Raw genomic sequence first — 7,849 nt, 5'->3', positions numbered from 1 at the left:
GCTTTTCTTTTTATGGAAGAAAAACATCTGTCTTCTCCAGGCACAAATGTCTGAAATTAGGATTCCACATCCATAATTTCAAATATCCAATGGTTGGTCCAAGCAAACACGCCAGGACAGACAGGTCAAGCTTGACTTGGCCTCTGGTGGTTGCCATGCATCAGCTTCTGAAACATGGGGGCTCCGTGGCTTTCTTCCTATGGAGACCAATGTGACATTTGGGAGCCTTGTGAAATGAAGGGGCCATTGTGACACTGCAGAGCACCATGGATCCAAGGGACATCATTGTGGCTCTGTTGGGCTGCATGGTCCCAAGGGACCATTGAAAATCAGCAATGTGAGAATTAGCCCAGCTGTAACTCAGAGTCAGCCAGATTTTACCCCGGAAGTACTGGGCGTGAGTTTCAAGTCCTAGGAGTCATTCAAAGAACAAATTAAAATCAATCATGAGGTGGATCATTAACAATTTTCCAGATGCCTCTGCTGATAAAATCCATACCACTGAATTTTGCAACTCAGTGGGAGTTGATCTGTATAATTTTTGATCAAAAGGGACCCCATTGCACTCTGCGTGCTCCCCATCTTCCATACCACACTTGACCAGCAAGCAGTGTGTTGAAAACTCAATCCGTTGGTAACTCCTAACTCGGGAACTCCCCTCAAACCTGCCTTTCTCAAACCTTTAATGATGGTCCAAGATGGCAATGGCCATGCTGTCTTGGAGCATCATGCCCTGGAGACTCAAGACAGAACGAGCCAAAATATGGCTCAGGAGCCTGACCATCCTCCCTCCATCTTGGCTCCTCCACTTCCTGCTACCACAACTTTCGCCGCTGCCCTGAAAAAAGCTCCAGACTCCAACCACACAACTATGGGTCCTGCCCTCACTGTCAATCATTCCCTCTCCACACTGGACCATGCCTCCAGTTAAGGAAGGAGACTGGCACATAGCCTCGAAATTCCTCATTGCCCTGTTATGTTATGAAAAAAGGGGGCAGAATGCCAGGTATCAGCTACTGGTTTGCAGGGAAATAAAGGATCTTTGTATCTAAAGACCATAGGAAGGACTTACCTTGCTTTAATGAACTAATGAGGGCCATGTTTACAGCACATGTCTGTAAACATGATGAACACATGTCTGTAAACATGAACACCTATGATTTAAAATATATTATGTTGTTGTCACCTACAGAAAACACCCGGTGGGAAGAGGGGTGGAAGTGTTTATTATGCTAATAGCAATGACTATGCTAATAATGAAGCAAGGGCGGAATTGACAATCAACTATCTAGCTGGAGAATGACAACACAGCCTACCAGATGATCAAGCAGTAGGTATCGCCAGAGAAGTATTGAATGATATCAAAGAGATGGCTTTGAAAGCTTTAATCCAGGTATCAGATGGTAGCACCCCCAATTTGAAATAATTTGGGTGGCTGCAGCTAAAGCTCTAGGACAATCAGACCATCCTGGGTGCCTGTTAAGTAAGCAAACCAATGCTACCTCCCTCACATTGAATGGCCTGCTCTCAGACATAGAGACCATCAGACATGCCACCGTGCAGAACAGCGATAGAGTTTTTACTCTGGGCACATGGGCATGGCTGTGTAGACTCTGAGGGCGTGTGTTGCATGAACCTCTCCATCCACAGCGAGTCAATCCACAAGAGCATTCAGATACTGAAGGAACTATTCAAGAAGCTTCAAGTGGAAAACAACAACTGGTTCAATAAACTCTTCCAATCCAAGGGACTAAAGGGTTGGATGATGTCTATCTAAAACAGGACTATTAATTCTCTTAGTGGTTGTTGCTGTATTGTTAATTGTCCCATGTTTGTTTGGATGCTTTTAGAAAGTCTTACAAAATTCTTTCAGTTCCATCTTTGTTGTAAAACAGAAAGGGGGAAGATACCTAACACAGGCTCCTCATGGGCACCTTGGACAAGAGAATTGGAGGCCAGGATGGCACAAAAACTTCTCAGAGACTCAGTTTTGGAAGGAAATTCCTTAAAAGTACCTAAAAGTATACTTAAATCCATAAAGTACCTTAAAAACCTTGAGTATCTCAAAGTGTTAATAAGCCCTTCTAAGTTTCAGTACAAAGCTCTCCAGGGACTCATTAAAGAAGATAATTTGGGCCATGATTGCACAAACCTTTCACACAGTGTGTATCAAAAGGGAAACACCAAGTACCTTTAAATAACTGAAGTACCCTGCAGTATTAATGAGCCCCACTGAGTGTTGTTACTGAGAAAGCCTCTCCAGGGAGTAATTACCACAGAAAATTGGAGGCCACAATTGCACAAAGCTCTCAGAGACTCCAAGGCAAAAGCCAAACTCAAAGTCCTTTGAAAAACGCTGTGAGCATGAAGGAGCCCCCAGGGCCATTGTTGAGCAAGGCTCCCCAGGGACTCCTTCCAGCAGATCCTTGAGGCCACTGGGATGTGGTCTAGGGGCGGATGCTGATGGCAGGACAAGGGGCTGACAGTGCCCAGCCTGGCTGGTGCTGTTCCAGGAGCCCCCAGGGCCTCAGGACAAGGTGTCTCCTCATAGCCCTTGGTGGCACAGACCCTGCTGTGCCCCAGGGCACCTAGACTTGGCTTCTCTTTGTGCCCACCTGCCATCACTGCCTCCAATTCTCTGCTCTGCCTGGGGCCTGGGGACACTTTCTCAGTCGTGTCCCTCAGTGGGACCCATTAAATGTCCAAGAAATTTTGGAGTTGGATTCTGACTTGGAGTTCTGGAGAGGTTTCCTCAGCTCCCTCTCAGGGACTGATGTTCAGGGCCTGAGCACAAAGCCCTAGAGGCTCATTAACGTTCTTGTGCTTTGTCTGTGCTGCTGAGCTGGGCTGGGCTCCTGGCACAGAGGCGGCGCCTGGTAACCAAGAGGAGCTTCAAAAGCACATTTCTCTTGATGAGCAGCTCTTCTCCAGCCCAGTAGGGCTGGGGCACTGCCTGCAGCCACCCTGGGCACAGCACAGAGGCAGAGAGAGCTTCAATCAGTCAGGGCTGGGAAGGTGCTGAGAAGTGCTGGGGCAGAATCACTGCCAGCCCTTGGCACAGGAACCTCTGGCTGCAAGACAATGCAGCTGCAGGTCCTGGAGCCATCTCCTAAAGCTGGAACATCCCAATGCCTACAGACTCTGTGAGTACATTCTCTGATTGTCTCTTGTGCAGAGCAGCCAGGGGTGCCCAGGGCTGTCCTGCAGAGCAGGGTCCTGCACTCCAGGGCGCCTTTCTAGAGCAGGGACTCTGCTGCCAGCCAGGGACAGCTCTCAGCCAGTCCTAGCAGCTGCTCCCAGCACTGGGGGACAAGGTCTGGGTGGGAGGAGACAGCTGGTAAGGCTTGGAAGTGTTCTTCTTGTGTGGGGAGGATGCTGCATGGTTCAGGACTGCTCCCAGCAGGGCATTTGACTGTAGAATATTTCCAAGTAGATTTTACAGGGAGCATAGTGAAGCAGGGGCTGCAGAAAAGGGAAAATCCTGCTTGTTTTAATCAACTGGTCTGGGTTGGAAATTGCACATAGATATTCATAACTCAGTTAAGGTTGGAAAATTACATTCTCTGTGATCTTAATAAAACAGGAAGCAACAGCGATTAGCACAGGACGCCAATGGCAGCATAAGTGTCACTTTTCCAGATTCCTCAGGGTTGCTCTGACTTTGCCATCAGAGCCTGCAGAGCCAGAGCTGCCCCTGGGCAGTGCCTGAGCTGGGAGGGGTCTGCAGGGCAGAGCTGAGCCCCCAGGGCTGGGCTGGGCTCTGGCAGCACTGGCAGGGCCCAGCCCTGGGCACAGGGAAGGAGCTGCTGGCAGGGACAGCTCCAGGCAGCAGAGCCCTGGGCAGGCAGTGGGGGGAAAGTGCCCCCACACTGTGCTGGGATATTTAAAGTCCTCTCCAAACCCAACTATTCCATGAATACTTTTCTTACAGATCCCCATGGCAAGACACAGAAAATGTCCAACAGCAGCTCCATCAGCCACTTTCTCCTGCTGGCATTGCCAGACACGCGGCAGCTGCAGCTCCTGCACTTCTGCCTCTTGCTGGGCATCTCCCTGGCTGCCCTCCTGGGCAACGGCCTCATCATCAGCGCCGTAGCCTGCGGCCACCACCTGCACATGCCCATGTTCTTCTTCCTGCTCAACCTGGCCCTCAGCGACCTGGGCTCCATCTGCACCACTGTCCCCAAAGCCATGTTCCCTCTGGGACACCAGGGAAATCTCCTACACTGGATGTGCTGCCCAAGTCTTTCTGATTTTCTTCTTCCTGTCAGCAGAGTATTTCCTCCTGACCATTATGTCCTATGACCGCTACGTGTCCATCTGCAAACCCCTGCACTACGGGACCCTCCTGGGCAGCAGAGCTTGTGCCCACATGGCAGCAGCTGCCTGGGCCAGTGCCTTTCTCAATGCTCTGCTGCACACAGCCAATACATTTTCCCTGCCCCTGTGCCATGGCAATGCCCTGGGCCAGTTCTTCTGTTAAATCCCACAGATCCTCAAGCTCTCCTGCTCCAAATCCTACCTCAGGGAACTTGGGCTCCTTGCAGTTAGTGTCTGTTTGGTATTTGGTTGTTTTGTGTTCATTGTTTTCTCCTATGTGCAGATCTTCAGGGCTGTGCTGAGGATCCCCTCTGAGCAGGGACGGCACAAAGCCTTTTCCACCTGCCTCCCTCACCTGGCCGTGGTCTCCCTGTTTATCAGCACTAGTACATTTTATTATCTTAAGCCCCCCTCCATGTCCTCCCCATCCCTGGATCTGGCCCTGTCAGTTCTGTACTCAGTGGTGCCTCCAGCCCTGAACCCCCTCATCTACAGCCTGAGGAACCAGGAGCTCAAGGCTGCAGTGTGGAGACTGAGGACTGGATGGTTTCAGAAGCATTAAACTGCTGGGCAGTTTCTGCAAATCACATGTAATAAAAGTCATCTTTGATGCTTCTTGATGGTTTCATTTTGGTCATTCTTTATCTATTTATTTTACTTTTTAAATCTTGTCCACTAATAAATAGAAATATTTGTGCCATTTTTCATTTTGTTTCTCTCCACCTTCCCTGTGGCCCCAGACTGTCCAATAAGGGACTGCACTCTTTGTTGCTTTAAAGAAACTAAAGGATCTCCCAGCAGAGTTTTCTGCAGAGATGGCCTTTTGTTGCTTTCTCTGGAGCTGCAGCAGCAATGTCTCTGTGCAGAGCTGGGGGCAGATCAGGGCTGGCCCAGCAGCTGTGCCCAGCAGCAGCAGCAGCACTTGGTGTTCCCAGTGCTGCTGCCGTGGCCCTGCCCCGCTGCCCTGGTGGCCCTGGTGTTGCTGCAGGGCCTGAGTGTTCTCGGGGCCGGGCACAGTCCTGGAGGTGGCAGCGCTGGGGCGGCCGCAGGGACAGGCCATGGGCGCTGCTGGGGCAGCGCTGATGCCTCAGCCCAGGGCCTGGGGGCTCCAGGCTCCTTGCCCAGGCTCTCTCAAGAACACTGCCAGGCCAATGCTCAGCACAGAAAAGCCCCGTGAGCAGCCCCAGGCTGGCCGTGGGCAGGCTGGGGGCAAACAGCATGGCTGGGGCTCTGCAAGGGCCCTGGGGGAGACGGGAAGGAGCAGCAGAGCAGGGGCTGATCCATCCCCAGTGCGCTGCACAGCCATGGGCAGCGTCCCAGAGCGTCCTCATGGAGCCAACAACATCCCCCCTCTGCAGCTCCATGGCCTCTCCCCCAGTTCACACAGGTGCCCCATCCTTGCAGGCACAGACACAGCAGCACTGGCTCAGGAGCCCCTGTTTGCATTGCACAAAGCAGGGGGAGCACCCCCATGCTGTTGGTGTGGGGATATGAACCTGAGGGAGCACAAATGCCATCAGCCCCTGGGGCCAGCAAGGGCTGGGGGACACCAGGGAAACCACTCAGCTTTGTCCCGGCCTCTGCAGTCAGCCAGAAAGTTTGTTCCCATCAGCTGGGAGTTTCCTGTCCCACTGCAGAATCTGTTGCTCAGAGCCAGGGCTGCCTGGCATCCACCCCCAAAGTGCCCTGAGCATTTCGCTTGCTTCACCTTTGCTTTCTGTAATCTTTGCTTGTACAAATTTCTTCCTCTTGCCCACCACTGTTCCCTGCCCAGCAAACAGCCCATCCCTGTTTGCCCTTTCCTCTCTGGCCCCACTCCCCATTGCAGTTCCTGACTTGGCACCATGGGAATGTCCCTTGGGGAGCAGGATCATCCTACAAGTGCTGCAGGAATTGTCTGCAGGCTCCTGCAGTGCCTGGTGCTGCTCCCTTGCCAGAGGCACACCAGGCCAGGGGGGCACATCTGGGCTGCTGTGTCTGGCTCTGGGGCTCCCTGTTCTGGGCAGTGAGGAGGAGCTGCAGAGGCTCTGCAGGACTGACAGGATGGGCTTTGGGGCCAGCAGGAGAAACTGAGGGACCTTGGCTGCTGGAGCTTCTGAAGAGGAGGCCCGGGACTCATCCTGCAACTGCTCCAAGGGTGGTTTCAGAGAACCCCAGAGTCAGCAAGGCCGGATAAGGCCTTGGAGATCATACAGTCCAACCTGTCCCCTGACACTGCCTTGTCTCCCCTGAGTTTCTTTTTCTCCAGGACAAGCAACCCCAGCTCCCTCAGCCACTCCTCACAGCCCTTCTGCTGGAGGCCCCTCACCAGCCTTGTTGCCCTTCTCTGGACACGCTCCAGCCTCTCCATGTCCTTCCTAAATTGGAGGGCCACAACTGGACACACAAATAGCACTCCAGATGCTGCCCAAGCAGTGCTGAGCAGAGGGGAAGAATCCCTGCCCTGCTGCTGCTGGCCACACCATTCCTGATCCAGGCCAGGAGCCATTGGCCTTCTTGGCCACCTGGACACACTGCTGCCTCATGTCCAGCCTGCTGTCCATCACTCCCTGCAGGTCCCTTTCTGCCTGGCTGCTGTCCAGCCACTCTGTCACCAGCCTGTAGCACTGCAGGGGTTGTTGTGGCCAAAGTGCAGGACTCGGCACTTGGTCTTGTTCAACCTCACCTTGTTGGTTTTGGGCCCTGGATCCAGCCTGTCCAGGTCCCTCTGCAGAGCCTTCCTTCCCTCCAGCAGATCCACACTCACACCCAGCTTGGTGTCATCTGCGACTTTACTGATGCTGGACTCAGTCCCTTCATGCAGATCATCAGTGCAGACATTGAAATCCACACTGGCTTGCTCTGATCCCTCGACCATCCTGTGGGTGCCCTGTGATGGCACTCAGGGTGATCTGTTCCATAACCTTGCTGGGAACCCAGCTCAGTCTGATAGGCCTGGAGTTCCCCAGATCCTCCTTCCAGCCCTTCTTGGGGATGGGCTCACACTGGCACCTCCAGTCCCCTGGGACCTCCCTGCTGAGCCAGCACTGATGGTAAATGATGGAGAGCAGCTTGGGGAGCTCATCCACAGCTCCCTCATCCCCCTGGGATGGATCCCTTCTCCTCCCATAGACACCTGTGAGCATCTGAGGGGCTCAGCAGGTCCCCAGCTTCTTCCCCCTGGATTACAGGGTGGCTGTTCTGCTCCCTGTGCCCAACTACCAGCTCAGGAGAACACTTTTCTTGAGGTAAACCTGTCCTAATATTGAAAATTGAGACAAAGAAGGTGTTAAGTAGGTCAGCCTTTTCCTTATCTTTAGTTACTATATTCTCCACTGCATCCAATAAAGAGTAGAGGTTCTCCTTATCCCTCTCTTTGGTTTAATTTTTTTATAAAAATTTTTTTCATTTATTTACAGCAGCTGCCAGGTTAAGTTCTCATGGAGCTTTCATGTCTCAGCTTTCCTTTCTGCTTAACCTAGCAAGATCCTTAAACATTTCTTAAGTTGCCTGACCTTCTGTCCAAAGTTGATGCTCTCTCTTTTTTCCT

General features: G+C 52.3%; 1 pseudogene; it reads left to right on the top strand.

Moving 5' to 3' along the window:
* The first annotated feature begins 4,330 nt into the window (after positions 1-4,330).
* Positions 4,331-5,072, top strand: LOC134434705 (olfactory receptor 14J1-like; annotated as a pseudogene).
* Positions 5,073-7,849: the final 2,777 nt, after the last annotated feature.

The sequence above is a fragment of the Melospiza melodia genome, unplaced genomic scaffold (assembly GCF_035770615.1).
Source record: "Melospiza melodia melodia isolate bMelMel2 unplaced genomic scaffold, bMelMel2.pri scaffold_46, whole genome shotgun sequence".
NCBI classification, from domain to species: domain Eukaryota; kingdom Metazoa; phylum Chordata; class Aves; order Passeriformes; family Passerellidae; genus Melospiza; species Melospiza melodia.
The sequence above is the reverse complement of the archived record's forward strand: the minus strand, read 5'-3'. Positions and strand labels throughout refer to the sequence as shown.